Below are 18,011 nucleotides of genomic sequence, written 5' to 3' on the forward strand. Positions count from 1 at the left end.
CCCAAAATGAGTATACTTTGAAAATTATCAGGTGAACAACAGTATGAATTCTGTCTGGTTCATAGCTTTCCAACGCTTTAATAGCATGAATGTGTAATTCTGACATGCAGTCTCTTGAAATTCTTTCATATTTGGGGAGTAAGACTACTACATTTTCTTTGAGAAGTTTTAGGGATCTAATATTCCTCTGAATAAAAAAATGAATAGAAAAGCAATCCACTTTAATACTTAACACAGTTTAATAACCTGAATGATGTGTGCTCTGTTTCCATTACCAAAAAAAAAAAAAAAAGTTTCCTTCCAGCTGCAATTAGAAAAGCACAAAAAGTTGTCTTGTTCTAAATTTATTCTTGGAAATGTGATTTTTATATCACTGTGAAGGATTTTTATTTTATTTTTTTACATCTGAAAGCTATTTCATTTTGTTTCCTCTACAGGAGTGATTTTTGGATAAAGCCAAAGATTTGATATTTTCCAATTGAACTTACAGCATGCTTTGTGGAGAGAGTAATTCTATGTTCTTTTGCCAGAGCTGACAAAGGTCTGGTTGTCAGTGATACCTTTTACAGCTAAATTTACTCTAGAGTGACAGGAGCAGGTGGGTCCAGGCCTGCCAGACACTTGTGCATGGATATCACGCATCTTACAGGTCAACAGCGAAGGGGAAAAAGCGCCTGCCTTCACAGCAGAGGGTGAGTGAGGCAAACAGAACCCAAACTGGGGGGTTTCTCTTCAAAGCCAGCTGGTCTGGCTTTATTCTACAGGAATTTTTTACCTGTCAGTTTAATCAACAAAGCCCTCAGCAGGTGCTGACGGGGTACATCTTCCTGGAGAAGAAGAACGGCACTGGTGAGTTTTAATTTTTATATATATATATATATATATATATATATATATATATATATATATATATATATATTTTGAAACTATATATATAAGCATATCAACAGTGTGTGAGTGAATATATACACACACAGTTGATATGCTGACTATACTAAAGAGTTATGCCTAGGTCCTAGAACCCTAGTGATAGACTTTCTTTTGCAAAGAAGATGTGTTCAGTAACCCTCTTCAGTACTATAATTGTTTTCAGCAAGTACTATAATTGTTAATGTTTTCAGCAAGACTTAATTAAAAAAAAAAATCTGTTGCTTTTGAGGAGTAATGGCTAAGAAACAATTTCATAGCATGCAGAAAAATACTGTAAGGATAGCAAACTGATCTCCCTCCAGTTACTTTTATTTTTAAAACCAATTTTTGGGGGAGTGGGGAGAGATTGCCTTTGTCACACGTCATCTATGTGATTATTTTTGCCAGTCTTTTATGTGCTTTTAGGAAACTCTTTTAATATCATATTGGGGATAACTTTTCAAATTAAGTAGAGTGAATGCAGAAGACTTTTAAATCATTGATCAAAAGGCAGCTGTCGATTTCACCAGAAGCTGGATTGTGAAATTATACATATAGGAATACAGTCTTTGCATCATGCTTCCATTTTCATCACAATGTGTGCTGTTTGCACAATTTTTAGTTTTGTAACACCACTGTGGATCCATGGGGGCAGTTTGCAAAGGAAAACATTTTTTAGGGCAATCTTATTTTAATTACCAAGAAGACATGGGAAAAAAGATCAAATACTAAGACTTATTTGAGAGGAGCATAACTTTTTTATGATGCATTTCTATTTTCACCAACTCATGCTTTTAACTGTGCTTCACAGCAATACTTACAAATCGTCAAACAAATTGAAAGCATTTCTGTACACAAGTAATCAAGTTTCTTTAAGAAAGCCAAAAAAACAAAGCCTATACACAAACTGAACATATGAAACTGCTTTTAACGAGCAGATTCCATCCTGACATATTGCTTGGCACACAAGTTTAAAGAGCACAAAACAATGCTTAAATAAATTATGGCACTAATTTGGCACTGGATGTTATTCGGATAAGAATATAAGAACAATTTTTCTGTGCAGCACTGTGAAGCCAGTGTTGTCTGACCAAGGTTTTGTGGCTGCAAAGGATTATTGCTGTGCAATAATAAGACGATGAACATGAGAAACTGTCCAAGTTCTTAACATCTCAGATGTAATGTATGTTCTTGGAAGTAAATCCAATTGATTTCTATGGGTCATTTCTTGCAAGAAATGTGTTTAGGTTGAACATATGTCTGTCTGTCTTATTTATTTTAATAATATGAAATAAAGAGGACAGCTGATTTGTCTTAATATTTGTTTTAGAATGGTGCAGCTGCCTGTGCCGAATACCACAGACATAGTCATTTGTGAGAAGAGTATTCTGTCTGCAAACCCTCAGTGAAAGTTGCTGATTCCATACAATGGCACATATTCTATTTACAAAGAATAATATTTTCTGTAACTGTTGACTAAGCATAGAGACTGAAGCTATGAATTTCCTCTGAAATGACCAGAGGCTAAGGTTCTGTAAACAGTACCAACTGATAAAGAGTAATGTGATATATTACAGGTTTAGATTTATCTGCTCATTCAGTCGGTGATCCTAATCTCAGCTATCTGAATACAAAAGAAATTACATCCATTATTTGGTGGGACAAATAGGGCTTAAAAAGACAAAAGGTGTCTACATTACTGTACAAAACTTTATAAAATCAAGTATGGTAGTAAACTTATTAGGCTTAGAGGGTTTTTGCAGGGTAGATTGGTGGACTGATAAATTTTGGTTTAATAGACCAGACTCCCCAAGAGTATTTGTTTCAAACAATTTTATTAGTAATATATGGTAATAAATTTCAATTTCTTACATCATTAATAATTACTTTTTTATCTATCCCATATATTACTTTCTACCCGCCCCCTCCCATTACTTGACTCCCACTGGTGTTATATACTTAAAATCTTAATATTAAAGGTACCCTTAATTAATAAGAACCAAAATTAATATCCTCCTCCCTCTTATACTTAGTTATTATCAAAAATTGTCCATTGTCCTTTTATTTTCCACTCTTTTTCTACGTATCTTCTGAACTTTTTCCACTCCGTCTTAAATACTTCTAAATCATAGTCTCTTAAGGTTCTTGTTAACTTGTCCATTTCACTCCATATCATAACTTTTACAATCCAATCCCATTTCTCTGGTATTTTTTCTTGCTTCCACAACTGCGCATACAATGTCCTAGCAGCTGAGAGCAAGTACCAGATTAAAGTTCTATCTTCTTTTGGAAATTTTTCAATTTGTAATCCCAACAGAAAAGTCTCTGCAACTTTGTTAAATTCGTATCCCAAGATCTTAGAAATCTCTTGTTGAATCATCTGCCAATACTTTTTCGCTCTTTCACAAGTCCACTACATATGGTAACCCCAAGAGTATTTGTTGACAGGATTTAAGGAAAATCTTATTGAACAGTTTATAGCCTTAGTTCCTTTTGTATTAATTAAATTTATCTATTTTGCTGTATCTTAAGTAGCCAGTACATTACTTTAAAAAAAATTAAGAAATATAAAAACCCTTGTCAGTAATCTACTTTTAACTAGAACCTGTCTGTGAGCATAGTAACTCTGATTTAAACATTGCTAGCATATTGAAATGAATAAAAAACCCTTTCCTGAATAATAAAGAAATAAAGATTAATAAGCTCATTTTCTTCCTTCACTGACATTTTGTGTGTATGTGTGTTTCTGGATGTGAATGTACTTGCCCAAAACCATTCTTAATAAATATTATGTTAAATATTATTATTTATCCTTGGCCCATTCTCTAAATACACGTTGAGGCAATGTTAACAGACTTAATTGATCATGATTAATATTTGTATAGATGGAAGATCATAATAATATTGAGATTAAGAAATGGCTCCTTTGCTCAAGCAGCCTAGTCATTAGTTAAAGCTTTCCCCAAACCTATGTCCAGTGTTTTCATGAAAAGCTATGGAAGAACAGGGCACAGCCTGCTTGGGCAAGTCATTCCATGACTTTTGAGAAACGGTGGTGTAGTGCTAATGCTGCAGTCTCTCAAAGCAATTTCTCCTTTGGTGAACTGCTCTTGTACTTGAGAATTCTTCAGATCAGCCATCCTGAGCCTGCCTAGGCGGGGAGGGCGGGATACAAATAAAATTTAATAATAATAATAATAAATACTAAATAATAATAATAATAATAAAAAGATCAGTGATCTTGTCTTTCTTTCTATACCCTGAGATTGTTATTTCATATCATATACTCAAAGGATGTAGGGCATGATCAGCTTGAAAGTGCTCCTGATCCACTCCCATTTCAAGAACCCTTGTAAAGCTCCCATTTATTTCAATGGAGTTTGCATATTAAAGTTCTCCAGAGGATTGTGCCTATAGAAAACCATCTAATTTGTTTTTTCTGACAGTCGAATTAAGGGAAAAAATCAGTGTGATCCCCTTAAAATCATTTATCTATGTTAGCTTTGTTCTGTTCAGAGTTTTTTCCCCTTACAATGTGCCCTACAGATCTTGTAACAACCCTTTCTTATTATTTTCCCACCATCAGTGGCAATATAACTCAGGGTGGGTTTTGTTTTTTGCATCTATCATATGCTTGTCTTTTCCAAAATATTCTAAAAACGAAATATTGGAAGGTATCAGTATGAGTTAACCCAGATTGTATGTAAATAGAAATGGTCTAACCACATCCCTTTGGCAAAGATTTAAATACAGTGGATATAAGAATGCTGTTCCTCAACAAAACTTCAGTCCAAATGTCATGAGTCAGGCAAGACTCATATACTTTCAAACTGAGCCTTTATTTTCCTTCCTTAGGACTAAAATAGGATGGCTTTACTGAAGTTAATAGAATTATAACATATCAATCTACTGAGGAGAGGATTGTGAACCATTACTCTTGTTTCTTAATTCCTTCAAACAATTTTTGTTCAAAATGTCAATGATCCACCAGAAAATCAGATTAGCAAACCATCTTTCCTTTTAAATGTGAGATAGAAAGGATCTTAGTTGTGCATATGTAACTTACATCCTCTGATCTGAGTTAGAATGGCATTAGAAAAAAGATGACCTATAAACGAAGTAGTTTTCCAAAATGACTCCCATACTGAGGACTGTATTTAGCCCTTAGCTCAAGCCAGAAGGGACTGTAACTCACCCCAAACAAGTGGGCAAGTAGAGAACAAGCTGAGTTAGAATAGATTGCACTTCCTCCATGCAAAATTTATTTACATACAAAAGCCAGTGCCAGGTAGCATAAAAAAACAAGCAAACACAACAAAACTGCTTTGGAGAAAGGATTTAAACAGGAGAAAACATGGAGAAATGGTTAACTTCCCTCTTCTTCCCTATCACCCTGTCCAAATCCCCTTCCCCCACAGATCTTCAGCATCTCACCTAGCGGAGCCCTGAAGTATGGACAATTCTATATAACTTGTCGGAATTAAGATAACAGCTGTTTTTCATCCATGCACTGAAACTGACTCCTCACTAATCCCTTGATAGAAATTGTGAAGTTCCTTGGTGCTATCCCATACAAAGCTATTTGACCTTCTCTTCAAAATTTCCTCATTCAGTTTTCCTTAGTTTAATTTTCATATTTTTATTCTACTTGAAGCACTGCCCTTGACTTCTCATATTGGATATATAGATCAGTTCCTTACCACTGGTGATGTTGCAGCAAGGGAGACTTGCAAAATACTGCCTGTAAATATCTATGTAGTCTTCTCAAGACATTAATTGTGGATGCCATCCTAAGCAGAGGTACACCTCTGAGTATACTGAATTCAGTGGGACAACACTGTAAATGTTTGTACAGGAACACAGACATATCACAGAAAAGAGCACACTACAGCCTAAAACACATCCAAATGTAGTTTAACAAGTTTTCTGTTCAGTATTCAGCTCTCACATTAAGATGCTAATGTGGAGTGTATTTCTTAGATACTACCACTGATATCTTCCTTCTTCAGTTTACACTATACGGGAGGCAGACTGAAATCCAGAAGCTTGTACTGAGATAAAGTTTACATTCAAATTCACAACTAAAAAAGTTTGTTGGCACTGAGTATGATCCCCCAACTGATTTTGCTGGGCATATGAGCACCCCTTGCTCCTCCTACCTCTACTGCCTTTCACATGCAGGGCTTCATCTAACACTTCCTGGTTCAATCAAACTCCCATTTAACATGACATCTAAATGCACCTTGGCAAATCTGAAACTGCCCCCGCCCCCCAAGCTGGGATTCTAAACCTTGGTTAAAGCCTAGTTCACAAATCTCATCTAGAAATCTACATCTCACAGTGGATGACAAACATTATACTTTCAGACTTCTTAGCAGGACTATTTTTGTAGAAAAAGCCCAGGAGGAACTCATTTGCATATTAGGCCACACCCCTGATGTCACCAGAAGTGACATCACCCATTTAGTAGATTACTTTCTGCATATTGACACAGAATAGTAAAGTGCTATCAGCTGCATTTCATGGATATGTGTTCTCATGCAGACCAATGAGAGACCTTGTTTTGCCCCCCTTCAACAGTGAGAGAGAGAGAGAGCCATGTGTAGTGGAGCAGGCAGTCGCAGACCCAGCTTCTCCCAAGAGGGGGCACTTGTGGGTGGCTCCGCATCTCTCGCCCTTTTCACAAGCCTGTTGGAGGCTGGAGAGGACAAAGTGCGTAGTCTGAGAGTGTGTGGCTGCATAGTGCCTTCCCTCTGCCAGAGACCTTCCTTGTGCCAGAGCCCTGGCAAAGCCAGCCAGAAGTGTGTTCCTGCTCAAAAAAAGTCCTGTTTCTTAAACAATATTAAAATCAATCAAAAGAGCATTGTGATGCTATTCAGAAGAAATTAGATAGGCGGGATCACAACCTTCTTCAGCAGGCAATTTAGTTTGTATTGGTTTCATAGTTACTTTTATCTGACAGTGGTCCTCATGATGATCTCCACTTTCTCACAGCTGGTATTGCTCAGCCTCTGTTAAAGTGGCAGTCCTCTCCCATTCAGATATTATAAGCCAATTGAAATAATTGTTTTGCAAGCCCTGCGGAATTGGGAAAGATCCCGCAGGGCTCTTATGGTCTCTGGGAGGGTGTTCCACATTGACGCTGTCACTGAGAAGGCCCTGGCCCTACTAGAACTCAGTCTGGCCTCCCTTGGTCTGGGGACAGAGAGGAGATTTTGTGCTTCCAAATGCAGTGCTCTCTGGGAAACATATGAGGAAAGGCAGTCCCACAGATAGACAGGCCCTCGACCATATAGGGCTTTAAAAGTCATTACCAGCACCTTGAACTGGATTCGGAATGCAATAGGCAGCCAGTGTAGCTCTTTTAGCACCCGTTCAGCATCAGCGTTAAGGGCAGCCCCATGTAGAGGGCATTATGAACTATGCATGGATGGGGTTTGGTTCTTTTTGTCTATTTTTTAAAAAGTTATTGTTCTTGGGAGGCTGAGGAAGTAAACCCTAAGCAGGTGTATTTCCCTAGTAAGAAGTGCTTTACCAACAATGGATCACCCAACAGAGAAGCAAACTCAAGAACAAAGCAGCAGACCCAGATATCAACTTAATTTTTTTTATTTATTCGGTTTATATCCTGCCCTCCTCGCTGAAACTTTGCCCCTACATACACTGAGAAAGTACTATTACTTGCACAAATTCCAATTTAATATATGCCCTCTTGTGCCAACACTGCTCTTCTACTGTTCACATTGGACAAACATTGTGCCCTATGTGGGAGAATAAATGAACACAGATCTGACATAAAAAATGGAAATACTCATAAAACAGTTTAATCGTCCTGGGTGTACTATTGCAGATCTGACAGTCACTCTTCTACATGAAAGTTCTAAAATTAATGTTCAACATCAAAGTGCTTACTTAGAATTCACTGAAAAACTGAACATCTTGTCATCCTGGCTTAAAACAGAATGTGGGTTTCTTCACTTTTTAAATAACTTCAATAGACTGTTAACATGTTGTACCACACCATAGCCTTTTATCAGGGCTTTTTATGAAGAAAAGGCCCAGCAGGAACTTATTTGCATATTAGGCCACACCCCCTGACACCAAGCCAGAACTGCATTCCTGTTCAAAAAAAGCCCTGCTTTTTACTAGGTTTCAGAAACCAGGGCTCTTTTTGTAGCAGTTACACCTTTGCATATCAGACCACACACAATTGATCTAGCCAGTACTCCTGGAGCTTACAGTAGGCCCTTTGTTAAGAGCCTTTTACTAAGAGCCCTTGGAAGACTGGCTAGTGGCCTAATATGCAAAGGAATTCCTGCTACAAAAAAGGCCCTACATAAAGCCCTTTCCTTAATTAGCTTTTCGCCATCCTTTATTGCACTTTTTTGCCACATGTGAGAGAGCATAACTTCAGACTTCTCTCGTTTTTGCTCTAGCAAGAAAAACAAAGGGTAAAATGGATCCATCAGATGGCAACCAAAAGTAACACACAACAGCCAGGAAAGAAGAAATAGTTGGAAAGAATATTTCAAAGGGAGTGTGGCAGTTAGTGACTAGCAGAGAAGCTGTGCCAGATAAAGTGCCAAAGATCCCTAGATGCAGAAAGGAAAGATATTTGAAGGGTGACATGTTGTCCAAAGTTTACACCAGGGGTGGGGAATCTCTGTCCCGAGGGCTGTATACAGACCTCGAGGTCACTTGGTGTGGTCCTCAGGGATTACTGGGCCAAACCAAGCCATGTGGCAGCCTCCCTGTAGCCTGGCTGGCCATCGGGGAACATGGGGTTCAGTTGCGCTGTGCAGCAGCCTCCCCAGGGCCAGGCAGGGATCACAGGGCCCAGATGTACTGTGCAGCAGCCTCCCTGGCACCTGGCTGGCCGGCCAGAATTGCTACAGGGCCTGGAAAAGTTACTATCACAGTTCAGTTTGCACTTGATTATCCCAGATGGTGTGGCCTAATATGCAAATGACTGTGTGACCTAATATGTTAATATTAGGAGATGTAGTCTAATATGCTACTGAGTTCCTGCTGGGCTTTTTCTACAAAAAGGCCCTGGACCTATTCATTTGTCTAGGGTGGCAGGCCGTGTGTGTGTGTGTGTGTGCGCCAGATTAGGCTCTTTCCACATGATTTCAAATAGAAAAACAATTATTTGCATTAATTTTGCTGACCTGAATCATTCTCCCTTGGCAGAGAACTGTTTTTTAAGTTAATTTTTTATGGTCCGCGAATAATGTTATAAATATCCATATGGCCCTTGGCAGAAAAAAGGTTCCCCCACCCCATGGTTTACACCCATTAGCCAGGCTTGTTGCATTGATCCAGCTATCTGAAAATCTAAGAAGGGTTGGCCCCCGTTAGTATTTGGGTGGGACTCTTGGAGACCACCAATTTTTTCCTGCATTGTGCAGGGGGTCGGACTAGATAACCCTGGAGGTCCCTTCCAACTCTATGATTCTATAAGTCCAGGGCTGCCATACAGAGGCAACGCCAAACCACCTCTATTAGTTTCGCGCTTTGAAAACCCTCGCCTAAAATCACTGCTGTCCTGACGGCACTTTCCGTCTCAAGCTGCACGTTAGTGAAACCGTCTCCGCGTTGAAGAGGCGCGGGGAACATCGAAAGACCGGCCATAAGACTTCTGCTGAGTTTTCGGTCTGTTTTACCCGAGGCGCGTCACGTGACGGCCGCGATTCCCAGAAGCTGCCAAACCCCCGTAGCATCTAGGATCTCCTCACAACAGCCAGACGGATAATCTGTTTTTTAAAAGTGTCCATGTACATCCCCCAAATCCGGCTGACTTCTTTTGTCTTACTAGCTGCAGCTGCTCGGGTAGCTCAAAGAGGAGCTCTGATCCGTATGGTTGCGTGTAAGGAGTAACCCACAATATATACCCAAATCGCTTTGCATGGTGGGGCTTGAAAAAGAGGGAGGGGCAATGCATAAAACCGCTATCTTCCTCTTCCAAGCCCCGCGAGTCCAACATGTGTCGCTTCTTCCGAGCCCGTTTTGCACATGAATTCGGAGCGAGGAGCCAAAAAGAGATTAAATGTAACCCAACCGAGCCGCACAAGCGCTGGCCAAGGGGGCGGAGAAAACTAATCCTCGCCCGCGGTTTCGCGGGCTTCCAGCCATCCGTGTGGCTATACCGTACAAAGCAGAGGTGGAGCTGAAGATCTGGCCAATTTGCCGACCTGGCCAACAGAAAACTCCACCAATGACAAACGTGCGTTTCTGCGCTTCTGATACGGCATTTCTCGAGCGTCAACTGTATGCCGGCTTTTGCTGTTTTGAGGACTCCTTCAGTCCCCTTCTTTCGACCTCAGAGCTTTGTTACTGATTGGCGCCAAAACGCAGGACATCGGTTTAAAGCGCAACGCTTCTATGTAGACGGTTTGTGGATTGCAACCTCCTCCTGCTTCCGCTGTTTGACCCCGCGCTTTTTTCGTCGGAGGGGGGGGCAGCCAGGGGAGAATAATGAGACTGAACTGCAGAAGCTGAAGAACATAATCTGCTCCTTTAAGACTTCCTCGAAGCAGGGCACCAATCAGCGGACTGGAAAGGAGCAATACTTGCAGCACAGCTGCCTCTTAAAAGGACAAAAGAAAAAAAAAAGCTTTTCTTTCTCGAATTTCTGGATTCAGAAAATTTGTTAGTGACGAGTACTTTGTAGATCGCTGCTGGATGGGAAAGTTGGGACACATGGTCTTGCCACCACTGATTTCTAGGAAGGCACCTCTGCTCTTAAACACATCCTGTGTCTCAAACGAAGTATCAGAAGTTCTGCTGATGTTGATCCCCATCAATGTGTTTTCATGCTTTGTAATATGTCGGGGTTTTTTTACAACCTCCGAGGAACAGAAACAGTTACAGTCAGCCCTAAGTAAAGAGGGGAGAGTGTATACATAATCCTGTTATCCTTTAGGGACACAGTATGCAAACAATCCTTTTTCTTTTAAGGGTTTGTGCTACCCTATTTTCTCAGTACCCTCAAACGCAGCACTCTGCTTCCCCCCAGTGCATGCACATGTGACAATCTTCTTTGTTCCCAAAAAGTAACCCCCCCCCCAAAAAAAGGTGTGCTGTGCCTTCACTTGGAATATACCCTCTTTCATGTGCTAGACAGAGATTTTTATGTTTTGTCAGATATATTATTTAAAGCTGCACCGATTCTTCCCACAAAGAAGCTGTAGTCTATATCAAATGAACATTTCAAAAGCTAAGAAAGGAAGGATGCTCCTAACTTGTCCTTACTTAATACTACTCAAAGCCTTGTGGGCACTTCTTCCTGTCTGCCTCAGATGTGTGATGCAGAAACCTTATCACTGCTTTCCACAACACATACTTCCTATTCACTTTTAAAGGAAGACGCAGAGCTGCCTGTGCATATATTGGTATGTCCAGAGTGAAAAGGAGAGGGAAGATGGGTGAGATGATTGGGTCCTCCCTTTCATATATCCTCAGCTCCCCTGTGACTTATCCAAGACCCAAGAGTGATTTTTCATGAGATAAATGGAGTCCAGAACATAAACCTCGTGATGGTGTTTTTAGAATGCCTCTGAGTATTAGAGCATTCATAAAGCCAATCACCAGGTGAAATATTTGGAATATGTATGTCTGTGTTGTGTGGACTAGGAACTCTCACTCTACAGCAGCATCTGAATGGAAGAGAAATTACATAATTTGTGGGCCTTACAAGTGGTTTGTCATGTGGAGACTGTAAAGAAAGAAGAGAACAAGAAGACCAGAATATTACTCTGCAATCCTGTGCATACTTACTTGTGAGTAAAGCCCATGACATTTAGTGGGATGTATGTCCAAGTAAACATGCATAGGATCGTGTATGTGACATCACTTTTTTTAGACTCAGCTGATTATAACTGATAGTTTTTATGTCAATTGTCCTCATTTTACAAAGAAATGCACTGATTACAAGAGTACTGTGAATATATTTTATGGGTCCTTTCGTGGAATAAAACATACCTTAATTTAGCTATAAGAGTTTATATGTTGCCCAAGCAGTGAGAAGTTCCAGGAATGCTTTTTACAGGGTTAATTTCACTGTGAAAAAGAGGCAAAAATAGAAGTTTATGGTTCTTTTCATACTCGTTCATTTGAAAATATACAGGTAGATGGGAAGTAAGGTAACAGTAGTCATCCGAGCAATACCAATCTATCTGCCAAGCATCTTGAGACTGTTTTTGTTCACTAGCCACAAATATCTTACCTTTCCCCAACAGCATCTAGCCCTGTCCTGTTTATATTTTTTTTTGTTAATTGAAACAGCGGAAAACCTGTTTCTTTCATCCCCTACTAGGCAGATGTGGTGTGAGATAAACTAGTTCCTGATAATCAAAGGCTATGAATCAAATCTTATTTCTTCAAAGTTGCAAACTATTAAAAAAAATCCTGGGGAGAAAATCGTAGAGTCATTCTACATTATCAATATTTACCTTGGTACATGATCAGCCAAAGCCATACCAGTAAAAGGCTGAGATTTCTGAAGACATCCCAAAGAGTAGCATTAAATGACCTCAGTCTCAAAAGTCAGAAATGGAAAACATTTTAAATTATAAATAACATAAGGGTGCCAGCCTCCAGGTGGGGCCTGGAGATCTCCTGCTTTTACAACTGATCTCCAGGTGGCAGAAATCAGTTCTCCTGGAAAAAAAATGACTGCTTTGAAGGGTGGACTCTATGGCATTATATGATGCTGAGGCCTCTCACCTTTCCAATCCCGGTCGCCCCCTCCCCACCGGATCCACCTTCAAAATCTCCAGGTATTTTCCAACACTGACCTGGCAACCCTACGAATGAGTCCTAATTTTTTTTTACCTTACATTTCAAATAAATTAAAGTTGTGAACCTTCATAGAAGTTGTGATTAGTACCTTAATGATGTATTTATGGTTTTAGTTTCGGATTGTTAGACATTTTAATGTAATTTTTTGTTAGCAAATATAACTTTTTAGTTGCTGTTAGCTGCCCTGAGTCCACTTGCTGAGAGGGTGGGATACAAATTTAAAGTAAATAAATAAATCAACCAGTAAGGAATTGTGGTGGGGGGAGACTCTATACAGGATTTCTTGTGCTTCAACTTACCACATCAGCTTAGTCTCACCTTAGCACACAACTAGAAAGGGGGTACCACGCTGCCTAAAGTAATATTTTCAGTGTCTTTCGGCTATGACTTGTTTCAAAATGAAAAAGTGATCTGACACATTGTGATTTAAAATAAAAATTATCTTTAAAATTGCAGAAAGAAAATACGGTAGTATAAAATTTCTCACACAATATGAATGCTGAAATAGATTTCAATCTGGAATTCCAGATATAGTGTGGCTTATTGTATTTCAGCATTCATTTAACAAAGTTTGAGCCCAGTGGCACTTTTAAGACCAACAAAGTTTTATTTGAAAATTAAGCTTTCATGTGTATGCACACTTCTTTAGCATCCATTTAAGACAGCATTCAAATGGAATCTACTAAAGAAACTTTATGAAGTTGCTTGTTAATATATAGTTTCCAAGTGATATGAGCTATGTGCTGAAAGATTTACAGGAACGGTACTTTTCAGTAGGTTTTATATTATTTGCTTCACTTATTGAGACATGTGTCTTAATAATACATTACTATTGTGCTTTTAAACATTCAAGGTGCCGACTAAGAGTTGTAAACTGTGAAGTAACTACTATGGAACAGATGAAGTAAAGCACCAAAGGCGGATGATTTTCAAAATAAAGAGGGTTATGTGGTGAGTCCTTCATACTTCTAAAAAATGCTATCATTCAAAATTACAGAAAAATTCTATTTATTACTTTTTTTAAATTTAGGGCTCAAGGCAAACTCTGTAATTGTGTACTGAGATATATAATGGTGACAAAGGTTCCCTCTAATCAATGTTCATTGTACATTATGCCATTTTATCCATGGCATACCACTGCATTTAATATCCATGTGTCACCTTTCAGGACTTGCCTTTGAAAATATCTTTTACAATTAATTCATTTCACAAGAAATTATATACATTTTCCTTCTCCCCTATGGATTATGAAATATTTAAATTACCCTCCTGGAATCTATATCCTATTATAATGAGATTTTTGGAATTTATATGTTATGTGCAATTATAAAAGCAATATGGGTTGAAATAATATTCTGAATGACTGAAGAACAAATACAGTATTGTTGAATAATCTTGTAGGGTAGATCAATCTATAGCCTTGGTTCCTCTCAGGGTGGGTTGCTGTGGCAACCGCCCCAGCTCACTTTAAAATAATTTTTTTTCTAAAGCTCACTTGAAGAGCTATACCCAGCATGGAACAAGCTTAAAAGCAGACAGATATGGGCAGGAGTGCTTTAGTGAACTGCTCTTTTAAGACAGAGCTGAGGTAGAGAAGAGCAAGCAGAGGGGCAGAACTCCAAATGGAAAATTGCACCCAAATCACCTAGGGTTAGGATTCATCAACTGTGGGGTTATTTTCAATATAACCCTTGTTCTCTGTCATTTGAATCTCACTTTACAGTGTAAATTGGCAGCCTCATTTCTTTTAAAGAAATAAACATTTGACTGTCTCTCCCAAACTGGGAGTGAAAAAAAGAACTTGCATAATTACTGAAAGAGAATGCTAACTGAGCTCACCATGAAATAATCATACTTGTGAGGAAAAGAGACACTTGGCTGCACCTCAGCCCTTGGTAAGGTTTTGGAAGGGTTGATTATTCCAATAATTACACCTCCCGTTGTGCATTTTTGTTTAATTCAGATGTAGGTTTCAGGTGGAGGGCTCGGAAATGGTGCAAGATTTTCTGTTTCCTGTTGCCAGCAGGCCTCTGCCTAACAGGAACCCTTAATCTTACCTTCCTGGAAGAGATCCAGAGAGGATTTGCTGCCAATTATTGGCTGTTTTTAACTGTTTTTAAAATATGGTCTGGAGGTGATAGTGTTTCAGTGTAAATTATATAAAATTCTAAATGACACAGGAAGATTCTACAGGTGTTACAAAAGCTATTTTTATTTGTCTCCTAAAGTGTTCTCTGATGGGCTCCAAGATGATAGAAACAATTGGAGTCCTGTAGAGTTTGCCTGTATACTATTGAAAACTATTTTTTTTAAAAGATGAAAGTGCTGTATTCATAGCTTGAATGATTTTTGCTCTGACTGAAAAATAACCTTGGCACACACCTCTGAGTATCAGTCCCCAGTTTAAGGTCATGTCTATTTACAGACTAGGCCCTAATAACCTAAATATCTAGATGATGCCCAGGACATATGAAGCCACTGTATATATTTCTTTTGGCATCTTCATTCTCTAATTTCAGGCTGTTAAGCCTAAGTAGTGCCAGCCTTTGCCCTCTCCTGCTGAGAAGGTTGCTTTTGGGAAGTTTGAAGACTTTTTTTCATCTTTCCTCAAAGAAATAGTGATATACATATAGCAATGACTTATATTTTTCTTGCTTCACTTCCACATACATTGGCTGTTTTATGTAATCCTACTTGGGATTTTATACTGTGCATTTGGAAAAACAAAAGGGTCATGTAATGATGAACACAGAATGAATTTCCCATACTTTTTTTCTGAGACTTTGTCCATACATGCAGGAGAATGAGGTCGCAGAATGAATGGCATCACCTCTGAGTACAGGTTTCTGATTCCAGTTTAGATTGTTTCTTCACATTAAAGAAGAACGCCTCTTTGCAAACAGGAAACTAGCACAAGACGGAGTAGATTCTAAGCCCCCCTTTTTGCTCACTGAGCTTGATTTCTGTTTGCATGGAGGTTGCGTGTATTTTTCATATATATATGGGAACCTTCTGCAGGTGATTTTTCGTGATCTTTTAAAGTCTTTCACAGCTTGGGAGAAGAATTCTTGAAAGATTGACTTTCCCTTAATAGGCCTGCTCATCTCTTTAGGTTGGTTCAGCACATTTTTTGAAGGTGCCCTCCTTTTTTGAAGTGTATTTGGCTTCTGTACAATCATGGCCTTTTGTGTGGTAGCAGCACCATCTTATGAAACAGCCTCCTGCAGTGGTCTAATGAGCACCTTCTCTGATTTTGTCACTGCAGCAAGTTTTTGACTACATTTTTGAAGGCTTACTGTTGTTGACAATACAATACTGCTTGTTGTTTTTGTTTTTAGAGTTCAATAACCTTTTGTTGAACTTGGATGTCCTTGATCATTGTGGCCATTTATGTTTTTAGTGACTCTGGGTTAGTTTTTTGTCATTGTTTATTACATTCTGTGATTGTCTTTCATGATTTTGTAAAACTGGAAGCCTCTTCAAAGGATGGTAGAGGTGGGATCAGTGTTCCCTCTAACTGTATGCATGAGCTGCCATTCATTGAGACAGGAAGCCCCGCTCAGATGCAGTCTGGAGCCGTGCAGTGTTTTGCACTGTCCAATGCCCATTTTAAGATTAAAGCTGTTATATTCTCTTCAGGATGTGAAATATTCTGCTCAGCAAGGGAAAAATTAGAGGGAACATTGGGTGGAATATGCATTTTTAAATTAATAAACTAAATCATCCACTTGCAACCTGAAGCAATCTGTATCACTTCAACCCACCACATGTGTGATCTCATAAGGCATAAAATTTTCTGGGGCCAGCTTTGGTTGTGTAAAAGTGCAATATGTTGGTAAAGCTGTGGCTCAGTGGTAGAATGTGCAGAAGATATTAGATTCAATCCTCAGCATCTCCAGACCAAGTAACAGGTGATGTGAAAAGCTGGAAAACTGCTGCAAGTCAGAATACTCATGGTGATATACCAATGTGATAGACTCAATCTGAGGCAACTTCATGTCTATGTGTTCATGTGAGAAATTTACTGTATATATCCCTTTGTCTATCAAGTCAATGGCTAGCATCTTTTTTGCATAACAGCTGGGCACTTGGAAGAGGTTTGGCCTTTTTTCTCTCTAGTGTGTATGTTAAGTGTTGTCAAGTCACTTCTGACATGGTGCCCCTCTGAATTAATGACCTTCAAAACATTCTATCGTTAACAGACTTGCTTAGAATGAGGGTCTCTTGCCACTTTGGGGACCCTATTTGGGTGGAAAGATGCCATATAAACATTTTAAATAGATGAAAAAAAGCTTGTCTTTGGAAGTGCAATACAAAATAAAAATATCCATCCCAATATGCCTAATGTAGGCATCTAACCAGTAGACCTTAGAATGGATGTTTGTACTAGTTATGTATCTTGCATTGTCATAATACAGAAAAGCCTGCTTCTGAGCAACTAGTAATGGCAAAAAGATAATGTGCATCATCCAGCAAAAGTAGTTGTGTGCTCTGTTGATTGGAGTAGAAGAAATGTAAGAATGTGTTTAATTCTTCTATCCAAATCTATGGGAGTTAGGGTCATTCATACATGATTGTGTTCCTATTTATTGCAGTAGGACAGGTTTTTTCATATTCTTAATTCTTCCATCAAAATCAACAGGATATAGGGTAAATACATGCATGCATGTCCATTACTTGATGACTGCAAATTAATTGCATATATGTATGAAATGGCCGTCATGGATCAAATGCTACCCACATCATTGGATACAAAGTACTTTTCAAATGAGGCTCTTCATCAATGAATTATCTACTGATGTATTATTGAAATATGCTCATGCATGTGTGAATCTACTGAAAGCTACAGTGTTGCCATCTGTGAGCTCTTTGGGGAGTTCATCAAATAGTTAGACCTTTCTCCTGTAGTCTGCTTACAAGGTGCGGGTAAGTGTGAAAGAAAGAAAACAACTAGTACTGTGTAAGTAGCAACAGTGATGAACATAAGAGTATGTTGTAATTATCAATAGATTCCAACTGGGTTCGATGTTGTTGGATACTATAGGTTTGGATCCTGCATCTTTTTCCTTTGTTCCAAAACCTATTATGTAACAAGTCTCTAAAATATACAACAGTAAAAATTAGCCCAAAGTCATCGGTCACTAACAGAATTGCTGGGTCATTCCACATGCCAAATGTCTTTTGTGTTAATAGAAATGTGTCCTTTGTGGAAGAATAGTATAGAATCAAGCCTTTACAATGCTGCAGCACAGTGAATGAAGAAAACGATGCCACTTTGTTCTTGATTTGTTTCCTGCTTT

At 38.8% G+C, this 18,011-nt stretch overlaps 1 protein-coding gene across 10 annotated transcripts in view; it reads left to right on the forward strand.

Moving 5' to 3' along the window:
• The first annotated feature begins 676 nt into the window (after nucleotides 1-676).
• The window catches only part of MEF2C (myocyte enhancer factor 2C), a 292,573-nt gene continuing 275,238 nt past the window's right edge, over nucleotides 677-18,011 (forward strand). For 4 of the 10 annotated variants that reach the window (XM_060235705.1, XM_060235723.1, XM_060235710.1 and 1 more), the window contains exons 1-2: nucleotides 681-849; nucleotides 13,565-13,662. The gene's annotated coding sequence lies outside the window, so the exon portion shown is untranslated. Of the gene's footprint in view, nucleotides 850-13,564; nucleotides 13,663-18,011 lie in introns of all 10 variants that reach the window. The other 6 variants (XM_060235726.1, XM_060235715.1, XM_060235724.1 and 3 more) reach the window with 4 other exon arrangements.

Source organism: Heteronotia binoei, chromosome 4, assembly GCF_032191835.1.
Source record: "Heteronotia binoei isolate CCM8104 ecotype False Entrance Well chromosome 4, APGP_CSIRO_Hbin_v1, whole genome shotgun sequence".
In the NCBI taxonomy this organism is placed as follows: domain Eukaryota; kingdom Metazoa; phylum Chordata; class Lepidosauria; order Squamata; family Gekkonidae; genus Heteronotia; species Heteronotia binoei.